Source organism: Eptesicus fuscus, chromosome 4 (genome assembly GCF_027574615.1).
Source record: "Eptesicus fuscus isolate TK198812 chromosome 4, DD_ASM_mEF_20220401, whole genome shotgun sequence".
Lineage (NCBI taxonomy): Eukaryota > Metazoa > Chordata > Mammalia > Chiroptera > Vespertilionidae > Eptesicus > Eptesicus fuscus.
Genome location: NC_072476.1, coordinates 35,372,819 through 35,389,451, shown reverse-complemented (window position 1 = coordinate 35,389,451; position 16,633 = coordinate 35,372,819). Strand labels below are relative to the sequence as shown.

The 16,633-nt window shown below is 38.5% G+C and overlaps 1 protein-coding gene and 1 long non-coding RNA gene across 3 annotated transcripts in view; one reads left to right on the top strand and one right to left on the bottom strand.

The window, feature by feature from the left end:
- Nucleotides 1-16,633, top strand: part of SLC12A2 (solute carrier family 12 member 2) — a 99,751-nt gene that overhangs the window by 6,464 nt on the left and 76,654 nt on the right. The gene's annotated exons all lie outside the window — the stretch shown is intronic.
- LOC129148822 (uncharacterized) overlaps nt 6,123-16,633 on the bottom strand; it is a 50,428-nt gene continuing 39,917 nt past the window's right edge. The window contains exons 2-3 of the long non-coding RNA XR_008555795.1: nt 10,245-10,270; nt 6,123-6,161 (exon numbers count right to left, since the gene is read on the bottom strand). This is a non-coding gene — a long non-coding RNA (uncharacterized LOC129148822). The remainder of the gene's footprint in view (nt 6,162-10,244; nt 10,271-16,633) is intronic.

Here is a 16,633-nt window from a genome sequence, read left to right as displayed (position 1 = left end):
GGAGACACTAGCAAAGGAAATTAAGGAGCTGCTATGCTGGTGAGAAATAGCTAGGAGAGCTGTTTTAGGGAAGCTGAGAGAAAAGTTTTCAAGAAGGCACAAACTTCAAAGCTAATGCCTGGAATTGTGTGTTTTTAAGTATTTCAAAAAATCAACCCAAAGTAGTGATTCCTGCCTCTACAGGAAGAAAAAAAGTGGAGGGAGGGTAGCATGATTATCAAATGTGGAAAAATATGGTGGAGACAATCTATAATAGCTCCTACTGGATTTAAAGCATTAATGTTATTATTTGAAATCACCGTTTGTTTTTAAATTGATTTTTTTTTTTTTTAGAGAGAGAGAAACATCGATTTGTTATTCCACTTAGTGTTGCAGTCATTGTTTTTTTTTCTTGTATGTGCCCTGATTAGAGATCAAACCCCGAACCTTGGCATATCGGGACGGTGCTTTAACCAACTGAGATACCTGGCCAGGGTAAAGCATTATTAAAACAGTTTTAAAAGGTAGCATTACCTTGGCACAGTTGTCCTTAGGCCATGGCTTGCGAGCCTTTTGCTGGTGATATGTGGCCTATTTTAGCCTTTTTCATTAATACAAAGGGAGCATTAAAGAGAATAACTATATCATCGAGTGTCTTTTATGTCTTACTGAGCTTGTGGTTTTTTATTTAATTATTATGAAATAGGTCTTATACACATTTTACTCATGATAAAATGGGCCCATAGAAGCTGAAGAAATTGTTTAGTGTCACGCTCATAGAAAGTGATGCAGATGGAATTCACACCCAGGTTTTTCTAACTCCAGTGCCAGGACATAGTATCCTCTTTCTTATTATCTTTTTTGTTTTAAAGATTTTTTTAAATTGATTTTTAGAGAGAGAAGAAGGGAGAGGGAGAGAGAGAGAAACATTGATGTGAGAGAGAAACTTTGATCTGCTGCTTACTGCACACTCCAGGATCTAGCCCACAATTCTGGGTATGTGCCCTGACCACGAATTGAACCTGCAACCTTTTGGTGCATAGGAGAGTGCACAGGACGACACTCAACCAACTGAGCCACACAGGCCAGGGCTTTCTTATTACCTTTTCTTCCTACCTATCCCCCAGACCTGCTTTGAGATGGCAAGGGTGTTGAGGGGGACACAATGGGGATTATACCACCATCACCTCTCTACAGTGACCTCCTGAGAATGGAATCCTTATATAATAAGAGGCTAATATGCAAATTGACCGAATGGCGGAATGACTGGTCACTATGACACGCACTGCCCACCAGGGGGTAGACACTCAACACAGGAGCTGCCCCCCGGTGGTCAGTGCGGTCCCACAGGGGAGCGCTGCAAAGCCAGAAGCTGGGCCCACGGCTGGTGTGAGCCTCTCCTGCCTCTGTGGCAGTGCTAAGGATGTCTGACCTTAGTGGGCCTAAGCCATCAGTCGGACATCCCCTGAGGGCTCCCGGACTGCCAGAGGGCACAGACCGGGCTAAGGGACCCGTCCCCCACCCCAACAAGTGCATGAATTTTGTGCACCAGGCCTCTAGTAATTACATAACAGAGAAATGAGTAGGAATTCTTGTGATGATGTATGATATGACTGTCTCTTTCATTGGATCTGAACTTGTATCTCATCTCCATACAGAGAATAGGTACTTAATAAAGATTTATTCATTGAATGTCTCAGGGTGGACAATTCCTCCCATTTAACAAAGACTTCCTGTAAAACATAAACAAGTATGTTATCTCCTCTAATGCCTGTAGCTGCTTCCGAGTGGGCTGTATTGATTCTTGGACAAGAAATTTCATACACTAATTCAGTATATAGCTTGAGTTCTTAAAAGTCACCCTGAAAGAACAAGAATGGGCCATATCCCTGGGGTTAGGGAGTAGAATAGTTCCAGGATTGAGTAAAGTTGGAACCCTGATAAGAAATACTTGCATGTAGCAAAGTCAAGCTTGGATTATTTCACAATTTTGCCAGAGGCTTCACCCGGTTAAACCCATGCCACCAGCGCTGAAGTCTGGTTTACCCATAATACAGTATACATTCTCCAAGTATACACCAACTGACTGCCTGGGTAAAAGGAAAGATAAATTTGGGGATTTAAAATGTGGAAAATAATCTGTGCACTGCTATCATAATTGATGTTTTCTCTATGTATATTTGTGTTCATATTCATATTTCCAATTCTGTGCAGTTGGGATCTAAAGGACCGGAGTAGTGTTTCTTGGTTCTTATTTATTGAGTATGCTTGCTTCATTAATATTTAATTACATATTTTATATATGTGTTTGGAAAGTCTGTGGTACTAATTAAATTAGTTCCTTGCTGAAGTGAAATGAATATGAACAAATTGAGTACCAGCAGCACTATTCTAAGTGCTGGGGATAATACAGCAATGAACACAGCAGAATTATGGGGCTTTCATTTAATGGTAGGAGACAATGAACAAATAGGTCAGATATAACTGAAGGTGATAGATGGTTATGGCTGGTGATAGAGTAGAGAAAGCCTCCCTGATATGTGAGCAGACACGAGAAGGGAGTAAGGGATCACTCCATGCAAAATACCTGGGGGAAGAACACTCTAGGCAGAGGAAATTGCTCATGCTAAGATCCTGAGATGGGAGTGTGCTTGGTGTGACTGAGAAATAAGAAGGCCAGCAAGATGAGTGACAAGGAGGAGAGTGACAGGAGAAGGAGGTCAAAGCAGTAGTGAGGAATAAATAAGTAAATAAGTAGATCATGAAAAAGACTTAAGATTTCACTCTGAGTGAGATAGGGAGTCGTGGAGGGTATAGTGCACAGACTTGACATGATTCAACTTATGTTTTTAAAATATCACTCTGATTGCTCTGTGGAAAATATCCTTCTGTAAGGGGTAATTGTGGAAGCTGGGAGACCAGTTAGAGCAGAATTTCAGTCCAGATGATAGGACTTTTATTAAGGTAGTGATAGTGTTTGATACAGTGAGAGGTGTTCTTATCCTGGGTATGTTATAAGGTAAAACTGTTGGGATTTGCTGATGGTTTAGATGAAGGGATGTATGGAAAGATTAATGACAGGGTTTTCCACTGTTTAGAATGGAGTCTATAGAGATGGAGATGGGAAGGTCTTTGGAAAGAGCAAATTTGAGAGGTTGACTAAACAGTTGGGTTTCATTCTATAAATTAGTTCTACAGTGGGGCAAACATAAAATTGCAACTACTTATTAGTGAAAGAAAATAACTTAAGAAAATGGGTTTTAAATAGTCGCATAAAAATGTACTTTTATGCTACAAATTTAGGTAAAGCCATGAAAATCAATTTTTTAAATAGAATACAAAGGGGTGGGGAACTAATAGGCTAAAACATAAAATGAAAGTGTTGAGTGTAGGGACGGACTACAGGGAAAACTACTTAAAATACTGAAGTTAAAAACATGAATGGTTTCCTATTTAAAATAAGAAAGCTGTCATCTGCCAGTGGCTTTATTATTCTTTTATTTTTTACTAGAACCAGTATTGTCTTAAAGCAATAATACAAATCATGGATGGAGCTGATAAAGAACTTGGTGATTTCTAATTGGAAGAAGGGGAAAATCTGAAAAGCAAAAATAGCTTAGTGGAATGTTATCTCTCTGCAGAAGCTAGTAACCGGCTGGTGTGTTTGTACCAACCATGGGCTCAGAAATTTCTCTGCTTTTAATGTTCACTATGCTGTTCCTGAACATTCACAAATTAGATATTCATTGAGGTTAAGAATTCTAAAAACCAACTGGCATGGTTGTCAGTTGGTGTGAATTAGTTCTTTGATCAATGTAGCTTCGAGTTTAGTATGCAAATCATTTTGGGATTCTTGTGGTAAGGTGGCTTGGTAGGACAGGCTTGGTTACTCCTGTGGAGGGAAACTGAAAGGATCCATGACTTGCTGTAGTATGACTTCTTCCCCATCATTTCACCTATAGTTGTTAAAGTCACCAGTCATCTCCATTCTTATCACCAATTCCAGGACACTTTATTTTCCTCCCCTGCAGCATTCAACCTTCCAGCAGCATTTGATGTTCTTTTGCAGTCTTTTCATCATTTCCTCGTCTTCCATAATAGCACTTTTATTTTTTAACTTACATTTATTGATTTTAGAGAGAGAAGGAGAGAAACATCACTTTGTTGATCCACTTATTTATGTATTCATTAGTTGCTTCCTGTATGTGCCCTGACTGGGGATGGAACCCACAACCTTGGAGCATCGTGATGGTGCTCTAATACTGACTTACCAGGCCAAGGCACTACTCTGTCTTTTCATTTTTCTCCCTCTCTGGCTCTTTCAGCCCAGTGTCTTTTGCAGTGTCCTTTATCTCTAAACTGAGCCACCTTCAGGGCTTGATTCTGGCTTTTCTTCTTCTGGCTTCTTCTCTCCCAGTTAATTTTGTCACCCACCCTTACCCTTTTCTGAGTTCTAGGCATCCAATGCCTGCTGACATTTTTGCTTTGTATCTCAGAGGCACCCCAGACTCACAAACCTATAATTGCCTCCCTCCCTCTTCAGAAACAAAACAACCCAAGTCTTCTTTCAGTGTGTCCTATGTCTCTATGAATGGTACCACCATGCATCATATTGCACAAGTGAGAAACATGAGTCATCCTTGACACTTTCTTTCATTCCTCCACATCCAATTCATCTCCAAGTCCTATCACCTTTATTTCCTAAATATTCTTTTTATCTTCACTACTACCATCCTAGATCCAATTGCGGCACATCCCCCCTACAGTAACCTAACTGGGTTCCCCGAATTCACTGTGCCCTCCCATCACTATTGTGCCCAGAAGGATCTTTTCAAAACAGAAAATTGATTATGTCATCCAATAGCTTAAAACTAGTTCTGCATTGTCTATCTCTGGCCTACTTCTTGAGTGTTAAAATTACTCAAAGGCACAATAGGAACCATAGGAACTATTTGTGACACTGTGAACTCTTCCTCCCTTCCACCTTATACACACAGTTAACATTTCAGTTTAGAGATTTCACTTTAATCATTATTTCCTCCGAGAGGAAGCCTTATTATTCTCCAGTCCAGAACAAGCCCTCTATCCCTTAAAGCACTTATTTCATGTATATTTATTAATGTGGTTATTTGACTCAACTGGATTGGACTTCAAGCTGCATGGGAAGCAGACTATGTTTGTGGCTGTTTATTATATTCACGGTACCTTGTATATAGGCCTGACACAGCACACCCTCAATCAATATATGTTGAGTAACAGAACTAGTTTTTTAAAATAAATTAATATAGTACAAAAAAATCTTAAATTCTTTTGTATATCTTATATTTGTTAAGTATACTCTCTATAGTTCATTTGACAGGCATATTGCCCCAATTTGCATAGTAGGAGTCTAACACACAAAAAGAGCTAAGGAACCCTTACAGAATCATAGGGCCTATAACAGGCAGCAGCAGGGTTGGAACTTGCAGCAAACATTCTGATTCCCCAATTGGTGCTACTTCCAAAGATTTGTACTGCTCAGCTTCACTGTATGGATATATCTTTTCCTAATAGAAATATCTTCAAAAAGAAATACAAAAAAGTATCTTATAAATGGAATCTTCCTAAATTTTTTTCTTCCATTTCCTCTACCTTTCCTTATCCATGGCTCTCAAAAGTGCAACCTAAATTTTTAAAAGTTCTAGGGTTGTGTTTTTTTTAAATTCTGTAATCACTAGTCACATGTGGCTGTTAAACTCAGTTTAAATTAAAACTAAAGCTTCAATTAAATTACTCAAGCCATATTTTAAGTGCTAATTGCCTACATTTAGCTGATGGCTATTGTATTGGACAATGGAGATATAGAACATTTCTATTATCACAGAGGTTACTATTTTACATTCCTTTTCTCTTCCTTTTTTTTTTCTTCCACATTAAATACCACGAGTTTATTCACATTCACATTTTCTTCTAATTTTGTATGGGATTCTTCCTCAAAGGTTTCTAGAACAGAGCCCTCAAGTGAAGTATTTGTTGAATCAAGGGAATTCATCTTTTTTCTGAGAATTAATTGGAAAGGCTGTGGAATTTAATAGCACTCTTAAGCTGTATATCTGTATTTGGTCTTCAAATCTATCTTTGGAGGAGTTGGGTTTTCAGAAGGTCTTGGAGTAGCAGTCTCATTTTGCAAGGTTGTGATTTGCCTAAAGCCACATAACTAATATTTGATGAAGCTGAATTTTTTTGAAATTAGGTTTCTGTCTCCCTATCCTTTTCTTTGGACCAGTGATCCCCAAATTTCTAAAAGAATCACTTGGAGAAAAATTATAGACGTTTCTCTTTCAAAGAATATATAGGTAGGTAGTTTTTGAAAAACTTTCTGGTGATTCTCAGAAAGCCAGGTTTGAGAAGCAGTGTCCTAGAACATGTTGAGAGAGTTGTACACTTTGATTTTCCCTATAACTTAGTACATAGTTATTTTCTTTGATGTGCTGATTCTCTACTTTGAAATACCCTTACATAGACAAGTGTTAACAATCAAAGATCTGGCTTTAACCATTAGATAACTGTATACTGAACTGTATTAAGTGGCCCTCTTAAAAAATATTTTTTTATTTTATTTTTGTATTTATTTTTAGACAGGAAGTAAGAGGGAGAGAGAGATAGAAACATCAATAAGAGAGAAACATACATTGTTTGGTTGCCTCCTGGGGATTGAGGCTGAAACCTAGGCATGTGCACTAACCTGGGTTTGAACTGGTGACCTCTTGGTACATATATGGGACAACACTCAACCAACTGAGCCACACCAGCTAGACTTTTTTCTTACAACTTAAGTAAGGTTCCTCATAGTCTTCTTTTTTTAAAAAAAGATTTTTTTATTGATTTAGAGAGAGAGAAACATCGATGTGAGAATGAAACACCAATCAGCTGCTTCTCTTCCCCGCTGCCCCCCCCCCCCCCCTTTACTGGGAATCAAGCCCACAACCTAGGTATGTATCCTGACCTGGAATCGAACCAGCAACCTTTCAGGGCATGGGATGATGCTCAACCAACTGAGCCACATCTGTCAGTGCTCATCAATATACTATTAATTAATACTGGAAGGTACAAATTTTCTGGTAATTTGAATTAAAATATAATCAGGTTATTAGCTTGTTGACATTAATGAGTTGTATGGGATTTGAAATGATAATTATGCTATTCTTAATGCATTCTGTTGTAACTTAGTCTTGAATGATCAGTAAAGAACATGATGGGCTAGGTAGAGGACTGAATTCTTTGACTGCAATCAGCAGTTCTGACTCGGTTTATTGTAAAGTCACATGGCCACACCATCACTTTTATCTGTGGCACTTGAGTTTTGAGCTTTGCATTAATGCCACTGGATATTAATAGACCATTGTTAACCAGAGCAGATTGGATTCCTGTAAAACAATACTTGGTTTTGAGAGAGTAGTCTGTATGGGGAGCATTACACTGAATACACCAATCACCGACAGCACGGATAGGAAAAGTTGGTAGCTTTGGGATGAAATAATTGGCTAGGGCTTGATGAAAAAATTGTTAGAATAAATCCAGCCACTTTGGCATCTAAATTTGCATATGTGTGCATCATTTTTAGTTACTCATTTGGCTATGTGTCATGGTATTAACACTTTGCTTACCTTAGTATCAAGCAGATGCTTAAAATATATTAGAAATTTTTATCTTTAAAGTATCTTTATTAATACTTTATTTCAGAGGTTTGTTTTTAGAATTTTAATCATAGTTTTGGTGACCTTGAACATTTTTGAAGTGTAATTTGGAGTTTATTTAAATCAATAATAAGATGCTTGTAAACAAAACAATAAATTCTTTTATATTAACAGTGCCCTGAAATAAAGACTTCCACTCCTTTGGCTGTCATTAGCAAAGATTTAATTTGCTTAATTAAAGCTGGTTCCAGAGGTTTTGCTAATCCAATATGAACCTAAGCTAGCCCTGATGTAAGGTGCATGTCGGTTGCCACTAAAGGAAATAGGGAAGGGAGGAAGTTATTTACTAAGCACATTTTTATTTATTTTTATTTTTTTAATATATATTTTATTGCTTTTTTACAGAGAGGAAGGGAGAGGGATAGTTAGGAACATCGATGAGAGAGAAACATCGATCAGCTGCCTCCTGCACACCCCCTACTGGGGATGTGCCCGCAACCAAGGTACATGCCCTTGACCGGAATCGAACCTGGGACCCTTCAGTCTGCAGGCCGATGCTCTATCCAGTGAGCCAAACCGGTCAGGGCCTAAGCACATTTTTAGTTATAGAGAAGTTGCAAAACATTTCTAGTACATTTCTGAGTTATGGGTTTGTTCTCCGTGAGGTGGTATGCAGGAGGCAGTGGATCAACATTTCCCTCTCATATTGATGTTTCACCCTCTCTCTCCCCCTCCCTTCAATAAAAAGTCTGTAAAAAAAAAAAAGTGGGGGGGAACATAGTTCACTCTCCAATCCTGTTTTTAAAAAAATATTTCTAGTAGTGCTATCTTTGATCATCAAAACCCACATTCTTCACACTATACCCTACTGACTTGCCAATGGTATCTATAATAATAAAAGCATAATACGCTAATTAGATCAGACAGCCGAACAACCTTCCAGATGTCCTTCTGGACAACCTTCTGGGTGAAGCCGGGGCTGCGAGGGCCGAGCCCCTTGCACAAATTTCATGCATTGGGCCTCTAGTGGATAATAAATCCTTTCTCAACAGGCAGAATGGTGATGCCATGTTTAAATGTAAAGTTCCTCCAGAGGTAATTTGAAACTCTGCCAATATCAAATTATACGACCTATATAGTAGAGTCTAGATGAATGATGTTTTGCAGTATTTATTTTTATGTGTTTGTTCAACATCCAGTTATTTAAACTCATTACATGGGCAGTTGTAATAATAGATCACTTATTTCTTGTTGATAATGTTAGCCAAAATTTATTTAGCACTTACTCTGTTAATGTCAGGCAGTATACCAAATACTTAACATATTTTTTGTTTACTTTTTTAAAAGCCATTCTTTTTATTGTGGAATATAGCAGAGAGAGAAACCCATAAATATGTAACTTATTCAAATGCTCACCATCAAGGTCAAGAAAACAGAGCCTTGCTGGCACCCCTAGCCTCTGTACACTATTTTCTGATCCCTCCATCAAAGTAGCTGTTGTCATGACTTAAAGGTAATAATTTCCCTTGGGCCTTTGTCCTGACTTTTTCCCACCCAAAATGACTTTTACTATCTTTATGTATTGCTGAAGAATATTACAGTTGACCTTTGAATGGCACAGTTTGAACTATTCTGGTCTACTTATATGTGGTTTTTTTTGTTTGTTTTGTTTTGTTTTTTATATTTTATTGATCTTTTACAGAGAGGAAGAGAGAGGGATAAAGAGTTAGAAACATCGATGAGAGAGAAACATTGATCAGCTGCCTCCTGCACACCCCCTACTGGGGATGTGCCTGCAACTAAGGTACATGCCCTTGACCGGAATCGAACCCGGGACCCTTCAGTCCGCAGACCGACGCTCTATCCACTGAGCCAAACCGGTTTTGGCTATATGTGGTTTTTAATTGGAAAAAGAAAATCCTAGGTACATAGAAAGGGAATGACTGGCCTATTTTACCTACCCTCTCTACCACAATAGCCTCCAAATAAACTTCCAAGGTTAAATAAAACACATAACTCTATCTACTACACAGTTTCATACTTAAACATTGGACATGCCTTCCAGATGGATTATGTCTGGACACTAGCAATTCTTTCTCCTCCATAGGTGGTTGGTGCAATTGTCTGTAATAATCCCGTAGGGCAGAGTATCACAGACACTGTAAATCCTGGAGGAATTTCTACAAAGCACAGAGATTTAAAAAACACACCAAACAAACAAACAAAAAAAACAAAACAAAAAACTCCCTCTAGTGCCATCCAGTGCAGAACTAATATCATTGTTATGAGGACCATGTCAGAAGCCCTTAGGTTTGGAAGCAGAGGAAAGAAGGAAAGGTGAAGCAAGGTGATGAGTGAAAATAGTTGGAGAATTGGGAGGTTCAAGCAGGACAGTTTCCTGAGTTGGGTGAATTATCTGTCTTTTGTCCACTTGCCCAAAATAGGTAAATAAAATAATTTTCCTTGTGTAATTCTACCAGTTGAAAGATTCTCTGTACTGCCACATTAATAGATATATGATTTGGGGTAAGTTAACCTTTAAAAGACTGTTTCCTCATTTGATAAGTGGGGGCCATAGTATGTACCTACCTCTCAAAGATGGATAATAGGACAATCTGCAAAGAAAGAAAGAAAAAATATGAGATCATTATTAATTCAGGACAATAGGACACCTAAGCATTATGGAAGTGTCTGACACACAATAGGCTTTCAGTAAATCGTAGTTGTTATTAAAGTAAGCCTGGCAGATTATGAGGGTCTCACAAATGAATTCTTGGTTTATCAGTAACCAAACCTAGATGATGTACAACCAGATTTTATAAGAAACTCTTGTTTCTTGAAGGCAGAAAAACTATTTTGTTATATCTTGCAATATTACTTAGCAAAAAAACCCACAAAATCTGGTGTATATCACAGTTAACTTGAATTGTGTTAGGGTTCACTTCACCCCCAAATATGCAAAGCCAAATTATTTCCTAACCTACAAACCAGTTCTTATCAAGAATTATACTGGGATGTTCAGTTGACATGTGAAAAAAACCATCCCTTCCCGTTGTATTTTCAAAGTGTTTGTGTAGTTACATCAAACTAGAGGCCCAGTATATGAAATTCGTGCGTGGAGGGGGGGGTGTCCCTCAGCGCAGCCTGCAACCTCTCCAATCTGGGATCCTTCTCACAATCCAGGACTGCTGGCTCCCAACCGCTCACCTGCCTGCCTGCCTAATTGCCCCTAACCGCTTTTGCCTGCCAGCCTAATCACCCCCAAACCACTCCCCTGCCAGCCTGATCGATGCCTAACTGCTCCCCTGCTGGCCTGCTTGCCCCTAACTGCCCACCCCTGCCAGCCTGGTCGCCCCCAACTGCCTTCCCCTGCAGGCCTGGTTCCCCCAACTGCCCTCCCTTGAAGGCCTAGGTCCCCCCAACAGTCCCCCGCTGCAGGCCTGATTTCCCCCATCTGCCCTCCCTTGCAGGCCTGGTCCCTCCCAACTGTCCTCCCCCGCTGGCCTGATCACCCACAACTGCCCTCCCCTGCTGGCCATCTTGTGTGTTGGAGTAATGGTCAATTTGCATATTACTCTTTTATTAGATAGAAATTGTAAGGGGATTGCTAAGAAACATATGGAAATAAGGTATATTTAACTACTAAGGCAGTTTGTCACACTGCTAACTAGGCTTTTCCATCTTGTTTTTCATCCAGTGCAAGTGTTAATTGGGGTAGAATTTAAAATTAACTTCTGGAAGAGATTGCTGTATTATTGGCTTTATTTGTGTGTGCTCTTCTTTAATGTTGGACTTGTCATTTTTTTTGGTAGTTGTAGAATTTTTTAGCATTTAAATATGTGGTCTTCCAGAATAATTTGAGTTTAGATAACCTGAATGAGGTAAACATTTATGTATATTTTAAAATTTCTGAATGCTCTACCATAGTCACTTCCTTGCACATAGCACTTTCTTCTGAATCAACAGTTGTTAAATGCATTAAAACTTTTGTAACCCCCCCCGCCCCCATTTCCTCCTGTTCAATGTTTTTTCTGTCACGTCAGATTATTGAGTAAGGTTGATATACTGTGTAAAAAGGTACATGAATGATGATTGGGATCTAAATGGTATTTCCCAGATCAGAATGCTAGACATAGTATGGTTTCCTAGTCTTCATTTGGCAGAATTAGTCATTGTTGACCCATGTTTTGTGACAGCCTGAAGCTGATTAGCCAATATATAATGACTTTGTCTTAATGAAAAACTAAAATGATCTCATTTTTTCTTTCTTTTCAGCTTTCTTCATCTTCAATAAATAATCACCCTTGTTTTTTGGTATATGTGCTGCTGAAGTGAGCACTCACCCTTGTTTATTTTTTGTAAACCAATATCTTATCTTACACAATCTTGACATTAACTATGTAAGTTAGTGTATTAGTTTAAGAACCACTTTCTAGTAGCAGAGGTGATGCTAAAAGCAGATTTTGTTCTTTTAAATAAACGGACCTTTACACAGAAGCAATGAGTTAATGCAATATGTATTTCAGAGACGCAGTGAGGGGACAGAAGGAGGATCCCTAGTTGCGGGAACTGGTGAGGGCCTTGGTCCTCCCATGATATGGTAGGTCTGAGCTTCCCAACAGGTGCCATAGGAACAGCATTGATGGACACCGAGAGGATGGGAGTTCCAGGGAAACTGCTTCCCTTGCTCTGACAGGGTCAACCAAGTGTGTAATCTTATTCTTGTTGAAGAATGGCCAGGCATTAGCCACCTAGGAATGTTTCCTACTAATTCTTTTGAAATATGTAACTACAAGTGAGTCACAGCCTCACATTTCTAATGTGGCACTGTCACTGAAATTTAAATTACTGTATTATAGCGAATTTGTATCACACTAGAAGCCTCATCTGCTTTATGTGGTTGTCTTATTACAAACTGATCTTTCTTTAGAGAGCCTCAAGACTCCAAGGGATGGTACTAGAGGCAGGGGTTATCTCCATTTTACAGATTAGGAAAGTGATTTTCACAGAGAGACTGACTAGAAAAGAGAGCATTATTGAAAAGACACCTAATCTTTTGACTGGTTAAACATTTAATTTAATAGATGCTACTTGGTGTAGTGGAAAATGCCCTGGATTAACCCTTTGCACTCGCTTGCTTTTTTCTCGATTCCTTTATTCTAATGCTAACCGTGTCGAGTCACACTCGACATCCAAGTGCAAAAGGTTAAAGTTAGAAGACCTTCCTTTTATCTCTAGTCTCTACTATAAAAATACCAACTCTAGAAGGGATGGAAAGTACCTAGTATGGTGCTTGATAGAATTGATTAATAAGTATTTGTTTAATGAGTGAGTGGAAAGATGTGAGGGTGGTTTATGCCCAGAAACTTTTTTTTTGGGGGGGGGACGGGGGCGGGGGGACAGAATCTGTAAATAAAAGAACACCAGTAATTATTTTGGACTTTTTTTCTTTTGTTAATCCTCACTTGAGGATATTTTTTCCCACTGATTGCTAGACAGTGGAAGGAAGGGGAAGAGAGAGAGAAAAACATCAATGTGAGAGAGAAACATCATTTGGTTGCCTCTGCATGCCCCTGACCCGGGCCGGGGGTGGAGCCTGCAACCAAGGTATGGGTCCTTGAACAGAATCTACATGGGACCTTTCAGTCTCTGGGCTGATACCCCAACCACTGAGCCAAACCTGCTAGAGCTACTTTGGACTTTTTAATACATTAAATATAGTTAAGGGAATGGAACATTTCCCTATTCAAAGAATGCCCATATTTGAACATCTTTAAATCTACCTGGAAACAATATTGTGGCACCTGTAAGATCTAAAGAGACACTTTGGTACAGCTTTGCTCAGTTGTTCTTTAGAACAATCTATAATAATAAAAGCATAATATGCTAATTAGACATCCTTCCGATGTGGGGGCATAGGCAGCAGAGGCTGCCGGCAGTGGTGGGCAGGGGCAGGGGCCAAGGCCCTTACATGAATTTCGTGCATCAGGTCTCTAATAGTAAAATAAAAACCCAAACATTTTCCCCTCCTTGCAAATTAAAAAAAAAAAAAAAAGTAGGCTACTGTCTTTTTGCCCACAAGGGCCTAAAATTGCTGAGCAGAGACCCTTTTGCCCAGCCTTTGTCAATTAAACTGTAAAGACAGAATAAATTAGTATGAAAAATTAATAGATTGGTAATAAACAATGCCAGAAATGTGTTGTATTAGTATTTTAACTGTTATTTAGAAGCTGCACTGTTCAAATGATGTTGATTTCTCTTTGCACAATGATAAACACCTTTATTAACTTATTCTGGAAAAAAAAATGTGACCACAAGTCATTTGATTACTATACAATCATCTTTCAAGGGTATTAAGTCCTTGGCTAGTGACATTGCAAAGACCACCCATGCTATGCTACAGTGAGATAAAAATTTTGTGAACTTAGTAACTGAGATGTTCAAAGAAGGAGAAAAAAACATGATATTTTAATGTAAATTATACTTAAAGCATTTAACAGTGAGAAGCACATTAGTGTACACATTTGGGAAATGAGAAGGATGTAATGTACAAAGAAAACAATCCTGCACTCTAGGTTACAGAGCTGGTTAAAGCAGTGTTACAGGTTTTTATTATAAGCTTTTTAAAAACTTGGTTAAATATTGATTTTTATCCATTATTTTAAAAAGACATCTGAGCCCTAGCCCGGATTGGCTTAGTGGATAAAGCATCAGCCTTCGGACCAAAGGGTCCGAGTTTGATTCTGGTCAAGGGCACATACCTTGGTTGCAGGCTCCTCCCTGGCCCGGGCCCTGGTTGGCTCCTGCGGGAGGCAACCAGTCCTCTCTGTCTTTCCTTCTCTCTTCCCCTCTACCTAAAAATCAATGGAAAAATATCCTCAGGCGAGGATTAACAAAAAAAGAGCTGATTTCATAATAGGTTGTTGCTAAAATACTGAAGAAAATTCTACTGTTAGGAAAGAAACAATAGCTTGATTTTTAAGAAAATTTTTAAACTGAAAAGTCATTATTAAACCAAGTCAGTGTCATAAGCAGTATTTTCTCAAGCATAATTGAAATATCACCTTTGTTATGTAAAAGAATTTGAATCCGTTAAAAGACAAGTTAACTTTTGGATATTGGAAACTGAGAAAGCTTTGTAAATATTTAAGACATGTGCAATAAGGAATAAATATAAAATGTATTTTACATTATAAAGGATTTTGATTATTAAGAATTTACTATATTCCTGGCCAAATTCTTTTTTTTATTTTTATGTTTTTATTGATTTTTAGAGAGAGGGATAGAGAGATAGAAACATCCATGAGAGAAAAACATCATCCATTGGCTGCCTCCAGCATGCCTCCTACTGGAGATCGAACCTGCAACCTAGGCATGTATCCTGACAGGAATCCAACTGGTGACCTCTTGATTCATGGGTCAACACTCAACCACTGAACCACTCTGGCTGGGCCAAATTCTTTTTTTTTTTTTTTTAATATACTTTTATTGATTTCAGAGAGGAAGGGAGAGGGAGAGAAAGATAGAAACATCAACGATGAGAGAATCATTGACTGACTGCCTCCTCCATGCCCCCTACTAGGGATCAAGCCTGCTACCTGGGCATGTGCCCTTGACTGGAATCGAACCTGGGACCCTTCAGTTCCCAGGCCAACACTCGATCCACTGAGCCAAACCAGCTAGGACCCAAATTCTTTTTTTTTCTTTTTCTTTTGTTGTTATTTTTAATCCTCACCCGAGGATATTTTTTCCCATTGATTTTTTTTTTTTTAATTTAAGTTCTTTGTTGTTTAAAGTATTACATGAGTCTCCTTTTTCCCCCCATTGACCTCTCCCCAGCTACTCTCACCCCCCAGCACATGCCCTCACCTCCCTACTGCCTGTGTCCATTGGTTATGTTCATATGTATGCATACAAATCCTTTGGTTGATCTCTTACCCCCTCACCCCGCCTTCCCTCATAGGTTGGACACTCTGGTCGATGCTTCTATGTCTTTGGTTCTATTTTTGTTCCTCAGTTTATGTTGTTTATTATATTCCACAAGAGATGTCATGTGATATTTATCTTCCTCTGACTAGTTTATTTCACTTAGCATAATGCTCTCCGGTTCCATCCATGCTGTTGCAAATGGTAAGAATTCCTTCTCTTTTACAGGAGCATAGTATTCCATTGTGTAGATATACCACAGTTTTCTTTTTTTTTTAATTTCATTTAATTTTCATTATTACTCTTGATTTTTTTTTGTCTAAAGTTTTACATATGTCTCCTTTTCCCCCAATTGACCCCTCCCCTACCCCTTCCTAGCCCACTGCCCCAGTGTCTGTGTCCATTGGTTATGCTAATATGCATGCATACAAGTCCTTTGGTTGCTCTCTAACCCCCCTCCCCTACCATTTGTCTCTAGATGGATCTACTTTATTCATCAAATTATGTTGATCATTATAGCCCACATATGAGTGAGATCATGTGATATTTATCTTTCTCTGACTGGCTTATTTCGCTTAGCATAATGCTCTCCAGTTCCATCCATGCTGTTGCAAATGGTAAAAGTTCCTTTTTAATAGCAGCATAGTATTCCATTGTGTAGATGTACCACAGTTTTTTAATCTACTCATCTGCTGATGGGCACTTAGGCTGTTTCCAAATCTTAGCTATTGTAAATTATGCTGCTATGAACATAGGGGTGCATATATCCTTTCTGATGGTGTTTCTGTTTTCTTGGGATATATTTCTAGAAGTGGGATTTCTGGGTCAAATGGGAGTTCCATTTTTAATTTTTTGAGGAAACTCCATACTGTTTTCCACAGTATTTCTGATAGTTAAATATTCACTGGAAAATTCAGGAAATAAAAACTAATCAAAAAAGATAAATTATTTTTCTTTTTATTTAGGAAAATTTGGCTGTTCATCACACATTGACAATTTCTTTTTTTTAAAATATATTTTATTGATTTTTTACAGAGAGGAAGAGAGAGGGA